The sequence below is a fragment of the Schistocerca serialis genome, chromosome 11 (genome assembly GCF_023864345.2).
Source record: "Schistocerca serialis cubense isolate TAMUIC-IGC-003099 chromosome 11, iqSchSeri2.2, whole genome shotgun sequence".
In the NCBI taxonomy this organism is placed as follows: Eukaryota; Metazoa; Arthropoda; class Insecta; order Orthoptera; family Acrididae; genus Schistocerca; species Schistocerca serialis.
Window position 1 is genome coordinate 23,414,532 of NC_064648.1, and position 21,775 is coordinate 23,436,306.

Genomic DNA, 21,775 nt, shown 5'->3' on the forward strand with positions numbered 1-21,775 from the left:
AGGTTCAAATCATAGAAAGATAGCGTGTCTGTCCTGTTGTACTTAAGTTGACATAGTGCCTTTTGTATTAAATACGGAAGCAATTTCTGTGTTTTATCGTCAATTACAAGGTACAAGGGATACAGTAAACCTGAAGTGAAGCATCGGAATCTAAAACTGGACTCACAGGAGAGGTTCAAATATTAGAAAGTTAGAGTGTCAGTCCTCTTGTCTTAAGTTGGCATTGTGCCTTTCTTATTAGATTCGGATGCAATTTCTGTGTGCCATCGTCAATAAGAAGGTCCGAGGGATACAGTAAACCTGAAGTGAAGCATCGGAAACTAAAACTGGACTCACAGGAGAGGTTCAAATCATAGAAAGTGAGACTGTCAGTCCTCTTGTACTTAAGTCGGCATTGTCCCTTTTGTATTAAATTTGGATGCAATTTCTGTGTTTCATCGTCAATAAGAGGGTCCAAGGTATACAGTAAACCTGAAGTGAAGCATCGGAATCTAAAACTGGACTCACAGGAGATTTTCAAATCATAGAAAGTTAGAGTGTCAGTCCTCTTGTACTTAAGTCGGCATTGTGACTTTTGTATTAAATTTGGATGCAAGTTCTGTATTTCATCGTCAATAAGAGGGTCCAAGGTATACAGTAAACCTGAAGTGAAGCATCGGAATCTAAAACTGGACTCACAGGAGACTTTCATATCATAAAAAGTTAGAGTGTCAGTCCTCTTGTACTTAAGTCGTCATTGTGACTTTTGTATTAAATTCGGATGCAATTTCAGTGTTCCATCGTCAATAAGAAGGTCCAAGGTATACAGTAAACCTGAAGTGAAGCATCGGAATCTAAAACTGGACTCACAGGAGACTTTCATATCATAAAAAGTTAGATTGTCAGTCCTCTTGTACTTAAGTCGGCATTGTGAATTTTGTATTAAATTTGGATGCAATTTCTGTGTTTCATCGTCAATAAGAGGGTCCAAGGTATACAGTAAACCTGAAGTGAAGCATCGGAATCTAAAACTGGACTCACAGGAGATTTTCATATCATAGAAAGTTAGAGTGTCAGTCCTCTCGTACTTAAGTGGGCATTGTGACTATTGTATTAAATTCGTATGCAATTTCTGTGTTCCATCGTCAATAAGAAGGTCCAAGGTATACAGTAAACCTGAAGTGAAGCATCGGAATCTAAAACTGGACTCACAGGAGAGGTTCATATTATAGAAAGTTAGAGTGTCAGTCCTCATGTACTTAAGTCGGCATTGTGCCCTTTGTATTACATTCGGATGCAATTTCTGTGCTACATCGTCAATAAGAAGGTACAAGGTATAAAGTAAACCTGAAGTGAAGCATCGGAATATAAACTGGACTCACAGGAGAGGTTCGAATCATAGAAAGTTAGAGTGTGAGTCATCTTGTACTTAAGTCATCATTGTGCCTTTTGTATTAATTTCGGATGAAATTTCTGTGTTTCGTCGTCAATAAGAAGGTCCAAGGTATACAGTAAACCTGAAGTGAAGCATCGGAATCTGAAACTGGACTCACAGGAGAGGTTCAGATCATAGAAAGTTAGAGTGTTAGTCCCCTTGTACTTAAGTCGGCATTGTGACTTTTGTATTAAATTCGGATGCAATTTCTGTGTTTCATCGTCAATAAGAAGGTCCAAGGCTTACAGTAAACCTGAAGTGAAGCATCGGAATCTAAAACTGGACTCACAGAAGAGGTTCAAATCATAGAAAGATAGCGTGTCTGTCCTGTTGTACTTAAGTTGGCATAGTGCCATTTGTATTAAATACGGAAGCAATTTCTGTGTTTTGTCGTCAATTAGAAGGTCCAAGGGATACAGTAAACCTGAAGTGAAGCATCGGAATCTAAAACTGGACTCACAGGAGAGGTTCAAATCATAGAAAGTTAGAGTGTCAGTCCTCTAGTACTAAAGTCGGCATTGTGCCTTTTGTATTATATTCGGATGCAATTTCTGTGTTTCATCGTCAATAAGAAGGTCCAAGGGATACAGTAAACCTGAAGTGAAGCATCGGAATCTAAAACTGGACTCACAGGAGAGGTTCAAATCATAGAAAGTGAGACTGTCAGTCCTCTTGTACTTAAGTCGGCATTGTCCCTTTTGTATTAAATTTGGATGCAATTTCTGTGTTTCATCGTCAATAAGAAGGTCCAAGGTATATAGTTAACCTGAAGTGAAGCATCGGAATCTAAAACTGGACTCGCAGGAGAGGTTCAAATCATAGAAACTTAGAGAGTCAGTCCTCTTGTACTTAACTCGGCATTGTGCCTTTTGTATTAAATTCGGATGCAATTTCTACGCTTCATCGTCAATAAGAAGGTCCAAGATATACAGTAAACCTGAAGTGAAGCATTGGAATCTAAAACTGGACTCACAGGAGAGGTTTAAATCATAGAAAGTTAGAGAGTGAGTCCTCTTGTACTTAAGTCGGCATTGTGACTTTTGTATTAAATTCGGATGCAATTTCTGTGCTTCATCGTCAATAAGAAAGTCCAAGATACACAGTAAACCTGAAGTGAAGCATTGGAATCTAAAACTGGGCTCACAGGAGAGGTTTAAATCATAGAAAGTTAGAGAGTGAGTCCTCTTGTACTTAAGTCGGCAATGTGCCTTTTGTATTAAATTTGGATGCAAGTTCTGTGTTTCATCGTCAGTAAGAGGGTCCAAGGTATACAGTAAACCTGAAGTGAAGCATCGGAATCTAAAACTGGACTCACAGGAGACTTTCATATCATAGAAAGTTAGATTGTCAGTCCTCTTGTACTTAAGTCGGCATTGTGACTTTTGTATTAAATTCGGATGCAATTTCTGTGCTTCATCGTCAATAAGAAGGTCCAAGATATACAGTAAACCTGAAGTGAAGCATTGGAATCTAAAACTGGACTCACAGGAGAGGTTTAAATCATTGAAAGTTAGAGAGTTAGTCCTCTTGTACTTAAGTCGGCAATGTGCCTTTTGTATTAAATTTGGATGCATGTTCTGTGTTCATCGTCAATAAGAGGGTCCAAGGTATACAATAAACCTGAAGTGAAGCATCGGAATCTAAAACTGGACTCACAGGAGAGGTTCAAATCATAGAAAGTGAGACTGTCAGTCCTCTTGTACTTAAGTCGGCATTGTCCCTTTTGTATTAAATTTGGATGCAATTTCTGTGTTTCATCGTCAATAAGAGGGTCCAAGGTATACAGTAAACCTGAAGTGAAGCATCGGAATCTAAAACTGGACTCACAGGAGATTTTCAAATCATAGAAAGTTAGAGTGTCAGTCCTCTTGTACTTAAGTCGGCATTGTGACTTTTGTATTAAATTTGGATGCAAGTTCTGTATTTCATCGTCAATAAGAGGGTCCAAGGTATACAGTAAACCTGAAGTGAAGCATCGGAATCTAAAACTGGACTCACAGGAGACTTTCATATCATAAAAAGTTAGAGTGTCAGTCCTCTTGTACTTAAGTCGTCATTGTGACTTTTGTATTAAATTCGGATGCAATTTCAGTGTTCCATCGTCAATAAGAAGGTCCAAGGTATACAGTAAACCTGAAGTGAAGCATCGGAATCTAAAACTGGACTCACAGGAGAGGTTCAAATATTAGAAAGTTAGAGTGTCAGTCCTCTTGTCTTAAGTTGGCATTGTGCCTTTCTTATTAGATTCGGATGCAATTTCTGTGTGCCATCGTCAATAAGAAGGTCCGAGGGATACAGTAAACCTGAAGTGAAGCATCGGAATCTAAAACTGGACTCACAGGAGAGGTTCAAATCATAGAAAGTGAGACTGTCAGTCCTCTTGTACTTAAGTCGGCATTGTCCCTTTTGTATTAAATCTGGATGCAATTTCTGTGTTTCATCGTCAATAAGAGGGTCCAAGGTATACAGTAAACCTGAAGTGAAGCATCGGAATCTAAAACTGGACTCACAGGAGATTTTCAAATCATAGAAAGTTAGAGTGTCAGTCCTCTTGTACTTAAGTCGGCATTGTGACTTTTGTATTAAATTTGGATGCAAGTTCTGTATTTCATCGTCAATAAGAGGGTCCAAGGTATACAGTAAACCTGAAGTGAAGCATCGGAATCTAAAACTGGACTCACAGGAGACTTTCATATCATAAAAAGTTAGAGTGTCAGTCCTCTTGTACTTAAGTCGTCATTGTGACTTTTGTATTAAATTCGGATGCAATTTCAGTGTTCCATCGTCAATAAGAAGGTCCAAGGTATACAGTAAACCTGAAGTGAAGCATCGGAATCTAAAACTGGACTCACAGGAGACTTTCATATCATAAAAAGTTAGATTGTCAGTCCTCTTGTACTTAAGTCGGCATTGTGAATTTTGTATTAAATTTGGATGCAATTTCTGTGTTTCATCGTCAATAAGAGGGTCCAAGGTATACAGTAAACCTGAAGTGAAGCATCGGAATCTAAAACTGGACTCACAGGAGATTTTCATATCATAGAAAGTTAGAGTGTCAGTCCTCTCGTACTTAAGTGGGCATTGTGACTATTGTATTAAATTCGTATGCAATTTCTGTGTTCCATCGTCAATAAGAAGGTCCAAGGTATACAGTAAACCTGAAGTGAAGCATCGGAATCTAAAACTGGACTCACAGGAGAGGTTCATATTATAGAAAGTTAGAGTGTCAGTCCTCATGTACTTAAGTCGGCACTGTGCCCTTTGTATTACATTCGGATGCAATTTCTGTGCTACATCGTCAATAAGAAGGTACAAGGTATAAAGTAAACCTGAAGTGAAGCATCGGAATATAAACTGGACTCACAGGAGAGGTTCGAATCATAGAAAGTTAGAGTGTGAGTCATCTTGTACTTAAGTCATCATTGTGCCTTTTGTATTAATTTCGGATGAAATTTCTGTGTTTCGTCGTCAATAAGAAGGTCCAAGGTATACAGTAAACCTGAAGTGAAGCATCGGAATCTGAAACTGGACTCACAGGAGAGGTTCAGATCATAGAAAGTTAGAGTGTTAGTCCCCTTGTACTTAAGTCGGCATTGTGACTTTTGTATTAAATTCGGATGCAATTTCTGTGTTTCATCGTCAATAAGAAGGTCCAAGGCTTACAGTAAACCTGAAGTGAAGCATCGGAATCTAAAACTGGACTCACAGAAGAGGTTCAAATCATAGAAAGATAGCGTGTCTGTCCTGTTGTACTTAAGTTGGCATAGTGCCATTTGTATTAAATACGGAAGCAATTTCTGTGTTTTGTCGTCAATTAGAAGGTCCAAGGGATACAGTAAACCTGAAGTGAAGCATCGGAATCTAAAAGTGGACTCACAGGAGAGGTTCAAATCATAGAAAGTTAGAGTGTCAGTCCTCTAGTACTAAAGTCGGCATTGTGCCTTTTGTATTATATTCGGATGCAATTTCTGTGTTTCATCGTCAATAAGAAGGTCCAAGGGATACAGTAAACCTGAAGTGAAGCATCGGAATCTAAAACTGGACTCACAGGAGAGGTTCAAATCATAGAAAGTGAGACTGTCAGTCCTCTTGTACTTAAGTCGGCATTGTCCCTTTTGTATTAAATTTGGATGCAATTTCTGTGTTTCATCGTCAATAAGAAGGTCCAAGGTATATAGTGAACCTGAAGTGAAGCATCGGAATCTAAAACTGGACTCGCAGGAGAGGTTCAAATCATAGAAACTTAGAGAGTCAGTCCTCTTGTACTTAACTCGGCATTGTGCCTTTTGTATTAAATTCGGATGCAATTTCTACGCTTCATCGTCAATAAGAAGGTCCAAGATATACAGTAAACCTGAAGTGAAGCATTGGAATCTAAAACTGGACTCACAGGAGAGGTTTAAATCATAGAAAGTTAGAGAGTGAGTCCTCTTGTACTTAAGTCGGCATTGTGACTTTTGTATTAAATTCGGATGCAATTTCTGTGCTTCATCGTCAATAAGAAAGTCCAAGATACACAGTAAACCTGAAGTGAAGCATTGGAATCTAAAACTGGGCTCACAGGAGAGGTTTAAATCATAGAAAGTTAGAGAGTGAGTCCTCTTGTACTTAAGTCGGCAATGTGCCTTTTGTATTAAATTTGGATGCAAGTTCTGTGTTTCATCGTCAGTAAGAGGGTCCAAGGTATACAGTAAACCTGAAGTGAAGCATCGGAATCTAAAACTGGACTCACAGGAGACTTTCATATCATAGAAAGTTAGATTGTCAGTCCTCTTGTACTTAAGTCGGCATTGTGACTTTTGTATTAAATTCGGATGCAATTTCTGTGCTTCATCGTCAATAAGAAGGTCCAAGATATACAGTAAACCTGAAGTGAAGCATTGGAATCTAAAACTGGACTCACAGGAGAGGTTTAAATCATTGAAAGTTAGAGAGTTAGTCCTCTTGTACTTAAGTCGGCAATGTGCCTTTTGTATTAAATTTGGATGCATGTTCTGTGTTCATCGTCAATAAGAGGGTCCAAGGTATACAGTAAACCTGAAGTGAAGCATCGGAATCTAAAACTGGACTCACAGGAGACTTTCATATCATAGAAAGTTAGAGTGTCAGTCCTCTTGTACTTAAGTCGGCATTGTGACTTTTGTATTAAATTCGGATTCAATTTCTGTGTTCCATCGTCAATAAGTAGGTCCAAGGTATACAGTAAACCTGAAGTGAAGCATCGGAATCTAAAACTGGACTCTCAGGAGAGGTTCATATTATAGAAAGTTAGAGTGTCAGTCCTCTTGTACTTAAGTCGGCATTGTGTCCTTTGTATTACATTCGGATGCAATTTCTGTGCTACATCGTCAATAAGAAGGACCTAGGTATAAAGTAAACCTGAAGTGAAGCATCGGAATCTAAAACTGGACTTACAGAAGAGGTTCAAACCATAGAAAGGTAGCGTGTCTGTCCTCTTGTACTTAAGTTGGCATAGTGCCTTTTGTATTAAATACGGAAGTAATTTCTGTGTTTTATCGTCAATTAGAAGGTCCAAGGGATGCAGTAAACCTAAAGTGAAGCATCGGAATCTAAAACTGGACTGACAGGAGCGGTTCAAATCATAGAAAGTTAGAGTGTCAGTCCTCTAGTACTTAAGTCAGCATTGTGCCTTTTGTATTATATTCGGATGCAATTTCTGTGTTTCATCGTCAATAAGAAGGTCCAAGGGATACAGTAAACCTGAAGTGAAGCATCGGAATCTAAAACTGGACTCACAGGAGAGGTTCAAATCATAGAAAGTTAGAGTGTCAGTCCTCTTGTACTTAAGTCGGCATTGTGCCCTTTGTATTACATTCGGATGCAATTTCTGAGCTACATCGTCAATAAGAAGGTACAAGGTATAAAGTAAACCTGAAGTGAAGCATCGGAATCTAAAACTGGACTGACAGGAGCGGTTCAGATCAAAGAAAATTAGAGTGTCAGTCCTCTAGTACTTAAGTCGGCATTGTGCCTTTTGTATTATATTCGGATGCAATTTCTGTGTTTCATCGTCAGTAAGAAGGTCCAAGGGATACAGTAAACCTGAAGTGAAGCATCGGAATCTAAAACTGGACTCACAGGAGAGGTTCAGATCATAGAAAGTTAGAGTGTCAGTCCTCTTGTACTTAAGTCGGCATTGTGCCTTTTGTATTAAATTCGGATGCAGTTTCTGTGTTTGATCGTCAATAAGAAGGTCCAAGGTATACAGTAAACCCTAAGTGAAGCATCGGAATCTAAAACTGGACTCACAGGATAGGTTCAAATCATAGAAAGTTAGAGTGTCAGTCCTCTTGTACTTCAGTCGGCATTGTGCTTTTGTATAAAATTCGGATGCAATTTCTGTGCTTCATCGTCAATAAGAAGGTCCAAGGTATACAGTAAACCTGAAGTGAATCATTGGAATCTAAAACTGGACTCACAGGAGAGGTTTAAATCATAGAAAGTTAGAGTGTGGGTCCTCTTGTACTTAAGTCGGCATTGTGCCTTTTGTATTAAATTAGGATGCAATTTCTGTGTTTCATTGTCAATAAGAGGGTCCGAGGTATACAGTAAACCTGAAGTGAAGCATCGGAATCTAAAACTGGACTCACAGGAGATTTTCATATCATAGAAAGTTAGAGTGTCAGTCCTCTTGTACTTAAGTCGGCATTGTGACTTTTGTATTAAATTCTGATGCAATTTCTGTGTTCCATCGTCAATAAGAAGGTCCAAGGTATACAGTAAACCTGAAGTGAAGCATCGGATTCTATAACTGGTCTCACAGGAGAGGTTCATATTATAGAAAGTTAGAGTGTCAGTCCTCTTGTACTTAAGTCGGCATTGTGCCCTTTGTATTACATTCGGATGCAATTTCTGTGCTACATCGTCAATAAGAAGGTACAAGGGATACAGTACACCTGAAGAGAAGCATCGGAATCTAAAACTGGACTCACAGGAGAGGTTCAAAACATAGTAAGTTAGAGTGTCAATCCTCTTGTACTTAAGTCGGCATTGTGCCTTTTCTATTAAATTCGGATGCACTTTCTGTGTTTCATCGTCAATAAGAAGGTCCAAGGTATACAGTAAACCCTAAGTGAAGCATCGGAATCTAAAACTGGACTCACAGGATAGGTTCAAATCATAGAAAGTTAGAATGTCCGTCCTCTTGTACTTAAGTCAGCATTGTGCTTTTGTATAAAATTTGGATGCAATTTCTTTGCTTCATCGTCAATAAGAAGGTCCAAGGTATACAGTAAACCTGAAGTGAAGCATTGGAATCTAAAACTGGACTCACAGGAGAGGTTTAAATCATAGAAAGTTAGAGTGTGAGTCCTCTTGTACTTAAGTCGGCATTGTGCCTTTTGTATTAAATTTGGATGCAATTTCTGTGTTTCATTGTCAATAAGAGGGTCCAAGGTATATAATAACCCTGAAGAGAAGCATCGGAATCTAAAACTGGACTCACAGGAGATTTTCATATCATAGAAAGTTAGAGTGTCAGTCCTCTTGTACTTAAGTCGGCATTGTGACGTTTGTATTAAATTCGGATGCAATTTCTGTATTCCATCGTCAATAAGAAGGTCCAAGGGATACAGTAAACCTGAAGTGAAGCATCGGAACTAAAACTGGTCTCACAGGAGAGGTTCAAATCATAGAAAGTTAGAGTGTCAGTCCTCTTTTACTTAAGTCGTCATTGTGCCTTTTGTATTAAATTCGGATGCAATTTCTGAGTTTCATTGTCAATAAGATGGCCCAAGGGATACAGTACACCTGAAGTGAGGCATCGGAAACTAAAACTGGACTCAGAGGAGAGGTTCAAATCATAGAAAGTTAGAATGTCCGTCCTCTTGTACTTAAGTCAGCATTGTGCTTTTGTATAAAATTTGGATGCAATTTCTTTGCTTCATCGTCAATAAGAAGGTCCAAGGTATACAGTAAACCTGAAGTGAAGCATTGGAATCTAAAACTGGACTCACAGGAGAGGTTTAAATCATAGAAAGTTAGAGTGTCAGTCCTCTTGTACTTAAGTCGGCAGTGTGCCTTTTGTATTAAATTCAGATGGAATTTCTGTGTTTCATCGTCAATAAGAAGGTCCAAGGGATACAGTAAACCTGAAGTGAAGCTCGGAATCGAAAACTGGACTCACAGGAGAGGTTCAAATCATAGAAAGTTAGTGTCAGTCCTCTTGTACTTAAGTCGGCATTGTCCTTTTTGTATTACATTCGGATGCAATTTCTGTGCTACATCGTCAATAAGAAGGTCCAAGGTATAAAGTAAACCTGAAGAGAAGCATCGGGATCTAAAACTGGACTCACAGGAGAGGTTCAAATCATGGAAAGTTAGAGTGTCAGTCCTCTTATTCTTAAGTCGCCATTGTGCCTTTTGTATTAAATTCGGATGCAATTTCTGTGTTTCATCGTCAATAAGAAGGTCCAAGGTATACAGTAAACCCTAAGTGAAGCATCGGAATCTAAAACTGGACTCACAGGAGAGGTTCAAATCATATAAAGTTAGAGTGTCAGTCCTCTAGTACTTAAGTCGGCATTGTGCCTTTTGTATTATATTCGGATGCAATTTCTGTGTTTCATCGTCAGTAAGAAGGTCCAAGGGACACAGTAAACCTGAAGTGAAGCATCGGAATCTAAAACTGGACTCACAGAAGAGGTTCAAATCATAGAAAATTAGAGTGTCAGTCCTCTTGTACTTAAGTCGGCATTGTGCCTTTTGTATTAAATTCGGATGCAGTTTCTGTGCTTCATCGTCAATAAGAAGGTCCAAGGTATACAGTAAACCTGAAGTGAATCATTGGAATCTAAAACTGGACTCACAGGAAAGGTTTAAATCATAGAAAGTTAGAGTGTGAGTCCTCTTGTACTTAAGTCGGCATTGTGCCTTATGTATTAAATTCGAATGCAATTTCTGTGTTTCATCGTCAATGAGAAGGTCCAAGGTATACAGTAAACCTGAAGTGAAGCATCGGAATCTAAAACTGGACTCACAGGAAGGGTTCAAATCATAGAAAGTTAGAGTGTCAGTCCTCTTGTACTTTAGTCGGCAGTGTGCCTTTTGTATTAAATTCAGATGGAATTTCTGTGTTTCATCGTCAATAAGAAGGTCCAAGCGATACAGTAAACCTGAAGTGAAGCTCGGAATCGAAAACTGGACTCACAGGAGAGGTTCAAATCATAGAAAGTTAGTGTCAGTCCTCTTGTACTTAAGTCGGCATTGTGCCTTTTGTATTACATTCGGATGCAATTTCTGTGCTACATCGTCAATAAGAAGGTCCAAGGTTTAAAGTAAACCTGAAGTGAAGCATCGGAATCTACAACTGGACCCACAGGAGAGGTTTAAATCATAGAAAGTTAGAGTGTGAGTCATCTTGTACTTAAAACGGCATTGTGCCTATTGTATTAAGTTCAGATGAAATTTCTGTGTTACATCGTCAATAAGATGGTCCAAGGTATACAGTAAACCTGAAGTGAAGCATCAGAATCTAAAACTGGACTCACAGGACAGGTTCAAATCATGGAAAGTTAGAGTGTCAGTCCTCTTGTTCTTAAGTCGCCATTGTGCCTTTTGTATTAAATTCGGATGCAATTTCTGTGTTTCATCGTCAATAAGAAGGTCCAAGGTCTACAGTAAACCCTAAGTGAAGCATCGGAATCTAAAACTGGACTCACAGGAGAGGTTCAAATCTTAGAATATTAGAGTGTCAGTCCTCTTGTACTTAAGTCGGCATTGTGACTTTTGTATTAAATTCGGATGCAAAATCTGTGTTTCATCGTCAATAAGAAGGTCCAAGAGATACAGTAAACCTGAAGTGAAGCATCGGAATCTCAAACTGGACTCACAGGAGAGATTCAAATCATAGAAAGGTAGAGTGTCAGGTCTCTTGTCCTTAAGTCGGCATTGTGCCTTTTGTATTAAATTCAGAAGGAATTTCTGTCTCTCATCGTCAATAAGAATGTCCAAGGGATACAGTAAACCTGAAGTGATGCATCGGAAACTAAAACTGGACTCACAGGAGAGGTTCAAATCAAAGAAAGTTAGAGTGTCATTCCTCTTGAACTTACGTAGGCATTGTGCCTTTTGTACTAAATTCGGATGCAATTTCTGTGTTTCACTGTCAATAATAAGTTCCAAGGGATACAGTAAACCTGAAGTGAAGCATCAGAAACTAAAACTGGACTCACAGGAGAGGTTCAAATCATAGTAAATTAGAGTTTCAGTCCTCTTGTACTTACGTCGGCATTGTGCCTTTTGTATTAAATTCGGATGCAATTTCTGTGTTTCATCGTCAATAGGAAGGTCCAAGGTATACAGTAAACTAGAAGTGAAGCATCGGAATCTAAAACTGGACTCACTGGAAGGGTTCAAATCATAGAAAGTTAGAGTGTCAGTTCCCTTGTACTTAAGTCGGCATTGTGAGTTTTGTATTAAATTCGGATGCAATTTCTGTGCTTCGTCGTCAATAGGAAGGTCCAAGGTATAAAGTAAACCTGAAGTGAAGCATCGGAATCTACAACTGGTCTCACAGGAGAGGTTTAAATCATAGAAAGTTAGAGTGTGAGTCATCTTGTACTTAAAACGGCATGGTGCCTTTTGTATTAAATTCGGATGAAATTTCTGTGTTTCATCGGCAATAAGATGGTCCAAGGTATACAGTAAACCTGAAGTGAAGCATCAGAATCTAAAACTGGACTCACAGGACAGGTTCAAATCATGGAAAGTTAGTGTGTCCGTCCTCTTGTACTTAAGTCGCCATTGTGCCTTTTGTATTAAATTCAGATGCAATTTCTGTGTTTCATCGTCAATAAGAAGGTCCAAGGCATACAGTAAACCCTAAGTGAAGCATTGGAATCTAAAACTGGACTCACAGGAGAGGTTCAAATCATAGAAATTTAGAGTGTCAGTCCTCTAGTACTTACGTCGGCATTGTGCCTTTTGTATTAAATTCGGATGCAATTTCTGTGTTTCATCGTCACTAAGAATGTCCAAGGGATACAGTAAACCTGAAGTGAAGCATCGGAAACTAAAATTGGGCTCACAGGAGAGGTTCAAATCTTAGAATATTAGAGTTTCAGTCCTCTTGTACTTAAGTCGGCATTGTGCCTTTTGTATTAAATTCGGATGCTATTTCTGTGTTTCATCGTCAATAAGAAGGTCCAAGGGTTACAGTAAACCTGAAGTGAAGCATCGGAATCTAGAACTGGACTCACAGGAGAGGTTCAAATCATAGAAAGGTAGAGTGTCAGGCCTCTTGTCCTTAAGTCGGCATTGTGCCTTTTGTATTAAATTCAGAAGGAATTTCTGTCTCTTATCCTCAACAAGAAAGTCCAAGGGATACAGTAAACCTGAAGTGAAGCATCGGAAACTAAAACTGGACTCACAGGACAGGTTCAAATCATAGAAAGTTAGAGTGTCAGTCCTCTTGTACTTACGTCGGCATTGTGCCTTTTGTACTAAATTCGGATGCAATTTCTGTGTTTCACCGTCAATAAGAAGGTCCAAGGGTTACAGTAAACCTGAAGTGAAGCATCGGAAACTAAAACTGGACTCACAATAGAGGTTCAAATCATTGAAAGTTAGAGTGTCAGTCCTCTTGTACTTAAGTCGACATTGTGACTTTTGTATTAAATTTGGATGCAATTTCTGTGTTTCATCGTCAATAAGATGGTCCAAGGTATACAGTATTCCTGAAGTGAAGCATCGGAATCTAGAACTGGACTCACTGGAGAGGTTCAAATCATAGAAAGATAGCGTGTCTGTCCCCTTGTACTTAAGTCGGCATTTTGCCTTTTGTATTAAATTCGGTTGCAATTTCTGTGCTTCATCGTCAATAAGAAGGTAAAGGGATACAGTAAACCTGAAGTGAAGGATCGGAATCAAGATCTGGACTCACAGGAGAGGTTCAAATCATGGAAAGTTAGAGTGTCAGTCCTCTTGTACTTAAGTCGGCATTGTGCCTTTTGTATTAAATTCCGATGCTATTCTGTGTTTCATCGTCAATAAGAAGGTCCAAGGTATACAGTAAACCCCAAGTGAAGCATCGGAAACTAAAACTGGACTCACAGGAGAGTTTCAAATATTAGAAAGTTAGAGTGTCAGTCCTCTAGTACTTAAGTCGGCATTGTGCCTTTTGTATTAAATTCGGATGCAATTTCTGTGTTTCATCGTCAATAAGGAGGTCCAAGAGATACAGTAAACCTGAAGTGAAGGATCAGAATCAAGAACTGGACTCACAGGAGAGGTTCAAATCATGGAAAGTTAGAGTGTCAGTCCTCTTGTACTTAAGTCGGCATTGTGCATTTTGTATTAAATTCGGATGCAATTTCTGTGTTTCATCGTCAATAAGACAGTCCAAGGTAAACAGTAAACCTGAAGTGAAGCATCGGAAACTAAAACTGGACTCACAGGAGAGGTTCAAATCATAGAAAGTTAGAGTGTCAGTCCTCTTGTTATTAAGTCGGCATTGAGCCTTTTGTATTAAATTCGGATGCAATTTCTGTGTTTCATCGTCATTAAGAAGGTCCAAGGTATACAGTAAACCCTAAGTGAAGCATCGGTATCTAAAAATGAACTCACAGGAGAGGATCAAATCATAGAAAGTTAGAGTGTCAGTCCTCTGGTACGTAAGTCGGCATTGTGCCTTTTGTATTAAATTCGGATGCAATTTCCGTGTTTCATCGTCAATACGGACGTCCAAGGGATACAGTAAACCTGAAGTGAAGCATCGGAAACTAAAACTGGACTCGCAGGAGAGGTTCAAATCATAGAAAGTTAGAGTTTCAGTCCTCTTGTACCTAAGTCGCCATTGAGACTTTTGTATTAAATTCGGATGTAGTTTCTGTGTTTCATCGTCAATAAGAAAGTCCAAGGTAAACAGTAAACCTGAAGTGAAGCATCGGAAACTAAAACTGGACTCACAGGAGAGGTTCAAATCATAGCAATTTAGAGTGTCAGTCCTCTTGTACTTGAGTCGGCATTGTGCCTTTTGTATTAAATTAAGAAGGAATTGCTGTGTTTCATCGTCAATAAGAAGGTCCAAGGTATACAGTAAACCAGAAGTGAAGCATCGGAATCTAAAACTAGACTCACAGGAGAGGTTCAAATCATAGAAAGTTAGAGTAACAGTCCTCTTGTACTTAGGTCGGCATTGTCCCTTTTGTATTACATTCGGATGCAATTTCTGTGTTACATCGTCAATAAGATGGTCCAAGGTATAAATTAAACCTGAAGTGAAGCATTGGAATCTAAAACTGGACTCACAGGAGAGGTTCAAATCATAGAAAGTTAGAATGTCAGTCCTCTTGTACTTAAGGCGGCATTGTGCATTTTGTATTAAATTCGGATGCAATTTCTGTGTTTCATCGTCAATAAGACAGTCCAAGGTAAACAGTAAACCTGAAGTGAAGCATCGGAAACGAAAACTGGGCTCACAGGAGAGGTTCAAATCATAGAAAGCTAGAGTGTCAGTCCTCTAGTACTTAAGTCGGCATTGTGCCTTTCGTATTAAATTCGGATGCAATATCTGTGTTTCATCGTCACTAAGAAGGTCCAAGGTATAAAGTAAACCTGAAGTGAAGCATCGTAAACTAAAACTGGGCTCACAGGAGAGGTTCAAATCTTAGAATATTAAAGTGTCAGTCCTCTTGTACTTAAATCGGCATTGTGCCTTTTGTATTAAATTCGGATGCAATTTCTGTGTTTCATCGGCAATAAGAAGGTCCAAGGGATACAGTAAACCTGAAGTGAAGCATCGGAATCTCAAACTAGACTCACAGGAGAGGTTCAAATCATAGAAAGGTAGAGTGTCAGGCCTCTTGTCCTTAAGTCGGCATTGTGCCTTTTGTATTAAATTCAGATGGAATTTCTGTCTCTCATCGTCAATAAGAAAGTCCAAGGGATACAGTAAATCTGAAGTGATGCATCGGAAACTAAAACTGGCATCACATTAGAGGTTCAAATCAAAGAAAGTTTGAGTGTCAGTCTTCTTGTACTTACGTCGGCATTGTGCCTTTTGTACTAAATTCGGATGCAATTTCTGTGTTTCACCGTCAATAAGAAGGTCCAAGGGATACAGTAAACCTGAAGTGAAGCATCTGAAACTAAAACTGGACTCAGAGGAGAGGTCCAAATCATAGAAAATTAGAGTTTCAGTCCTCTTGTACTTAAGTCAGCATTGTGCCTTTTGTATTAAATTCGGATGCAATTTCTGTGTTTCATCGTCAATAAGAAGGTCCAAGGTATACAGTAAACTAGAAGTGAAGCTTCGGAATCTAAAACTGGACTCACTGGAAAGATTCAAATCATAGAAAGTTAGAGTGTCAGTCCTCTTGTACTTAAGTCGGCATTGTGCCTTTTGTATTAAATTCGGATGCAATTTCTGTGCTTCGTCGTCAATAAGAAGGTCCAAGGGATACAGTAAACCTGAAGTGAAGCATCGGAAACTAAAACTGGACTCACAGGAGAGGTTCAAATCGTAGAAAGTTAGAGTGTCAGTCCTCTTGTACTTAAGTCGGCATTGTGCCTTTTGTATTAAATTCGGATGCAATTTCTGTCTTGCATCGTCGATAAGAAGGTAAAAGGGATACAGTAAACATGAAGTGAAGCATCGGAAACTAAAACTGGACTCACAGGAGAGATTCAAATCATGGAAAGTTTGAGTGTCAGTCCTCTTGTACTTAAGGCAGAATTGTGATTTTCGTATTAAATGCGGATGCAATTTCTGTGTTTCATCGTCAATAAGAACGTCCAAGTTATACAGTAAACCCTAATTGAAGCTATGGAATCTTAAACTGGACTCACAGGAGAGGTTCAAATCATAGAAAGTTAGAGTGTCAGTCCTCTTGTACTTAAGTCGGCATTGTGCCTTTTGTATTAAATTCGGATGCAATCTCTGTGTTTCATCGTCAATAAGAAGGTCTTAGGTATACAGTAAACCTGAAGTGATGCATTGGGAACTATAACTGAACTCACAGGAGAGGTTCAAATCATAGAAAGTTAGAGTGTCAGTCCTCTTGTACTTAAGTCGGCATTGTGCCTTTTGTATTAAATTCGGATGCAATATCTGTGTTTCATCGTCAGTACGATGGTCCAAGGGATACAGTAAACCTGAAGTGAAGCATAGGAAACTAAAACTGGATTCACAGGAGAGGTTCAAATCATGGAAAGTCAGAGTGTCAGTCCTCTTGCACTTAAGTCGCCATTGTGCCTTCTGTATTAAATTCGGATGCAATTTCTGTGTTTCATCGTCAATAAGAAGGTCCAAGGTATACAGTAAACCCTAAGTGAAACATCGGAATCTAAAACTGGACTCACAGGAGAGGTTCAAATCATAGAAAGTTAGAGTGTCAGTCCACTTGTACTTAAGTCGGCATTGTGCCTTATGTATTAAATTCGGATGCAATTTCTGTGTTTCATCGTTCCTATGAAGGTCCATGGGATACAGTAAACCTTAAGTGAAGCATCGGAAACTAAAACTGGGCTCACAGGAGAGGTTAAAATCATAGAAAATTAGGGTTTCAGTCCTCTTCTACTTAAGTAGGCATTGTGCCTTTTGTATTAAATTCGGATGCAATTTTTGTGTTTCATCGTCAATAAGAAGGTGCAAGGGATACAGTAAACCTGAAGTGAAGCATCGGAATCTCAAACTGGACTCACCGGAGAGGATCAAATCATAGAAAGTTAGAGTGTCAGACCTCTTGTCCTTAATTCGGCATTGTGCCTTTTCTATTAAATTCAGTTGGAATTTCTGTCTTTCATCGTCAATAAGAAGGTCCAAGGGATACAGTAAACCTGAAGTGAAGCATCGGAAACAAAAACTGGACTCACAGGAGAGGTTCAAATCATAGAAAGTTAGAGTGTCAGTCCTCTTGTACTTAAGTGGGTATTGTGCCTTTTGTATTAAATTCAGATGGAATTTCTGTGTTTCATCGTCAATAAGGAGGTCCAAGGGAATCGGTAAGCCTGAAGGGAAGCATCGAAATCGAAATCTGGACTCACAGGAGAGGTTCAAATCATAGGAAGTTAGAGTGTCAGTCCCCTTGTACTTAAGTCGGCATTGTGCCTTTTGTATTAAATTTGGATGCACTTTCAGTTTCTCATCGTCAATAAGAAGGTCCAAGGGATACAGTAAACCAGAAGTGAAGCATCGGAATCTAAAACTGGACTCACAGGAGAGGTTCAAATCATAGAAAGTTAGAGTGTCAGTCCTCTTATACCTAAGTCGGCATTGTGCCTTTTGTATTACATTCTGATGCAATTTCTGTGCTACATCGTCAATAAGAAGGTCCAAGGTATAAAGTAAACCTGAAGTGAAGCAATGGAACCTAAAACTGGACTCACAGGAGAGGTTTCAATCATAGAAAGTTAGAGTGTGAGTCATCTTGTACTTAAGTCTGCATTGTGGCTTTTGTATTAAATTCGGATGAAATTTCTGTGTTTCATCGTCAATAAGAAGGTCTGAAATTAAGCATCGGAACCTAAAACTGGACTCACAAGAGAGGTTCAAATCATAGAAAGTTAGAGTGTCAGTCCCCGTGTACTTCAGTCGACATTGTGACTTTTGTATTAGATTCGGATGCAATTTCTGTGTTTCATCGTCAATAAGAAGCTCCAAGGTATACAGTAAACCTGAAGTGAAGCATCGGAATCTAAAACTGGACTCACAGGAGAGGTTCAAATCATAGAAACATAGCGTGTCTGTCCCCTTGTACTTAAGTCGGCATTGTGCCTTTTATATTAAATTCAGATGGAATTTCTGTGTTTCATCGTCAATAAGAAGGTCCAAGGTATACAGTAAACATGAAGTGAAGCATCGAAATCTTAAACTGGACTCACAGGAGGGCTTCAAACCATAGAAAGTGATAGTGTCAGTCCTCTTGTACTTAAGTCGGCATTTTGCCTTTTGTATTAAATTCGGATGCAATTTCTGTGCTTCATCGTCAATAAGAAGGTCAAGGGATACAGTAAACCTGAAGTGAAGGATCGGAATCAGAAACTGGACTCACAGGAGAGGTTAAATCATGGATAGTTAGAGTGTCAGTCCTCTTGTACTTAAGTCGGCATTGTGCCTTTTGTATTAAATTCGGATGCAATTTTTGTGTTTCATCCTCAATAAGAAGGTCCAAGGTATACAGTAAACCCTAAGTGAAGCATCGGAATCTAAAACTGGACTCACAGGAGATGTTCAAATCATAGAAAGTTAGAGTGTCAGTCCTCTTCTACTTAAGTCGGCATTGTGCCTGTTGTATTAAATTCGGATGCAATTTCTGTGTTTCATCGACAATAAGGAGGTCCAAGGGATACAGTAAACCTGAAGTGAAGCATCGGAAACTAAAACTGGACTCAACGGAGAGGTTCAAATCATAGAAAAATTAGAATTTCAGTCCTCTTGTACCTAAGTCGCCATAGTGCCTTTTGTATTAAATTCGGATGCAATTTCTGTGTTTCATCGTCAATAAGAAAGTCCAAAGTAAACAGTAAACCTGAAGTGAAGCATCGGAAACTAAAACTGGACTCACAGGAGAGGTTCCAATCTTAAGAAAGTTAGAGTGTCAGTCCTCTTGTAATTAAGACAGCATTGTGCCTTTTGTATTAAATTCGGATGCAATTTCTGTGTTTCATCGTCAATAAGAAGGTCCAAGGTATACAGTAAACCTGAAGTGAAGCATCGGAATCTAAAACTGGATTCACAGGAGGGGATCAAATCATAGAAAGTTAGAGTGTCAGTCCTCTTGTACTTAAGACGGCATTGTGCCTTTTGTATCAAATTCGGATGCAATTTCTGAGCTTCATCGTCAATAAGAATGTCAAGGGATACAGTAAACCTGAAGTGAAGCATCGGAATCTAATACTGAACTCACAGGAGAGGTTCAAATCATGGAAAGTTAGAGTGTCAGTCCTCTTGTACTCAAGTCGGCATTGTGCCTTTTGTGTTAAATTCGGAGGCAATTTCTCTGTTTCATCGTCAATAAGAAGGTCCAAGGTATACAGTAAACCCTAAGTGAAGCATCGGTATCTAAAACTGGACTCACAGGAGAGGTTCAAATCATAGAAAGCTAGAGTGTCAGTCCTCTAGTACTTAAGTCGGCATTGTGCCTTTTGTATTAAATTCGGATGCAATTTCTGTGTTTCATCGTCACTAAGAAGGTCCAAGGTATAAAGTAAACCTGAAGTGAAGCATCGGAAACTGAAACTGGGCTCACAGGAGAGGTTCAAATCTTAGAATATTAAAGTGTCAGTCCTCTTGTACTTAAGTCGGCATTGTGTCTTTTGTATTAAATTCCGATGCAATTTCTGTGTTTCATCGTCAATAAGAAGGTCCAAGGTATACTGTAAACCTTAAGTGAAGCATCGGAATCTCAAACTAGACTCACAGGAGAGGTTCAAATCATAGAAAGGTAGAGTGTCAGGCCTCTTGTCCTTAAGTCGGCATTGTGCCTTTTGTATTAAATTCAGAAGGAATTTCTGTCTCTCATCGTCAATAAGAAAGTCCAAGGGATACAGTAAATCTGAAGTGATGCATCGGAAACTAAAACTGGACTCACAGGAGAGGTTCAAATCAAAGAAAGTTTGAGTGTCAGTCCTCTTGTACTTACGTCGGCATTGTGCCTTTTGTACTAAATGCGGATGCAATTTCTGTGTTTCACCGTCAATAAGAAGGTCCAAGAGATACAGTAAACCTGAAGTGAAGCATCTGAAACTAAAACTGGACTCACAGGAGAGGTCCAAATCATAGAAAATTAGAGTTTCAGTCCTCTTGTACTTAAGTCGGCAATGTGCCTTTTGTATTAAATTCGGATGCAATTTCTGTGTTTCATCGTCAATAAGAAGGTCCAAGGTATACAGTAAACTAGAAGTGAAGCATCGGAATCTAAAACTGGACTCACTGGAAAGGTTCAAATCATAGAAGGTTAGAGAGTCAGTCCCCTTGTACTTAAGTCGGCATTGTGCCTTTTGTATTAAATTCGGATGCAATTTCTGTGCTTCGTCGTCAATAAGAAGGTCCAAGGGATACAGTAAACCTGAAGTGAAGCATCGGAAACTAAAACTGGACTCACAGGAGAGGTTCAATTCATAGAAAGTTAGAGTGTCAGTCCTCTTGTACTTAAGTCGGCTTTGTGCCTTTTGTATTAAATTCGGATGCAATTTCTGTCTTTCATCGTCAATAAGAAGGTCCAAGGGATACAGTAAACCTGAAGTGAAGCATCGGAAACTAAAACTGGACTCACAGGAGAGATTCAAATCATGGAAAGTTTGAGTGTCAGTCCTCTTGTACTTAAGAAAATTGCGGATGCAATTTCTGTGTTTCATCGTCAATAAGAACGTCCAAGATATACAGTAAACCCTAAGTGAAGCTTTGGAATCTTAAACTGGACTCACAGGAGAGGTTCAAATCATAGAAAGTTAGAGTGTCAGTCCTCTTGTACTTAAGTCTGCATTGTGCCTTTTGTATTAAATTCGGATGCAATTTCTGTGTTTCATCGTCAATAAGAAGGTCTGAGGTATACAGTAAATCTGAAGTGATGCATCGGAAACTAAAACTGGACTCACAGGAGAGGTTCAAATCAAAGAAAGTTTGAGTGTCAGTCCTCTTGTACTTACGTCGGCATTGTGCCTTTTGTACTAAATGCGGATGCAATTTCTGTGTTTCACCGTCAATAAGAAGGTCCAAGAGATACAGTAAACCTGAAGTGAAGCATCTGAAACTAAAACTGGACTCACAGGAGAGGTCCAAATCATAGAAAATTAGAGTTTCAGTCCTCTTGTACTTAAGTCGGCAATGTGCCTTTTGTATTAAATTCGGATGCAATTTCTGTGTTTCATCGTCAATAAGAAGGTCCAAGGTATACAGTAAACTAGAAGTGAAGCATCGGAATCTAAAACTGGACTCACTGGAAAGGTTCAAATCATAGAAGGTTAGAGAGTCAGTCCCCTTGTACTTAAGTCGGCATTGTGCCTTTTGTATTAAATTCGGATGCAATTTCTGTGCTTCGTCGTCAATAAGAAGGTCCAAGGGATACAGTAAACCTGAAGTGAAGCATCGGAAACTAAAACTGGACTCACAGGAGAGGTTCAATTCATAGAAAGTTAGAGTGTCAGTCCTCTTGTACTTAAGTCGGCTTTGTGCCTTTTGTATTAAATTCGGATGCAATTTCTGTCTTTCATCGTCAATAAGAAGGTCCAAGGGATACAGTAAACCTGAAGTGAAGCATCGGAAACTAAAACTGGACTCACAGGAGAGATTCAAATCATGGAAAGTTTGAGTGTCAGTCCTCTTGTACTTAAGAAAATTGCGGATGCAATTTCTGTGTTTCATCGTCAATAAGAACGTCCAAGATATACAGTAAACCCTAA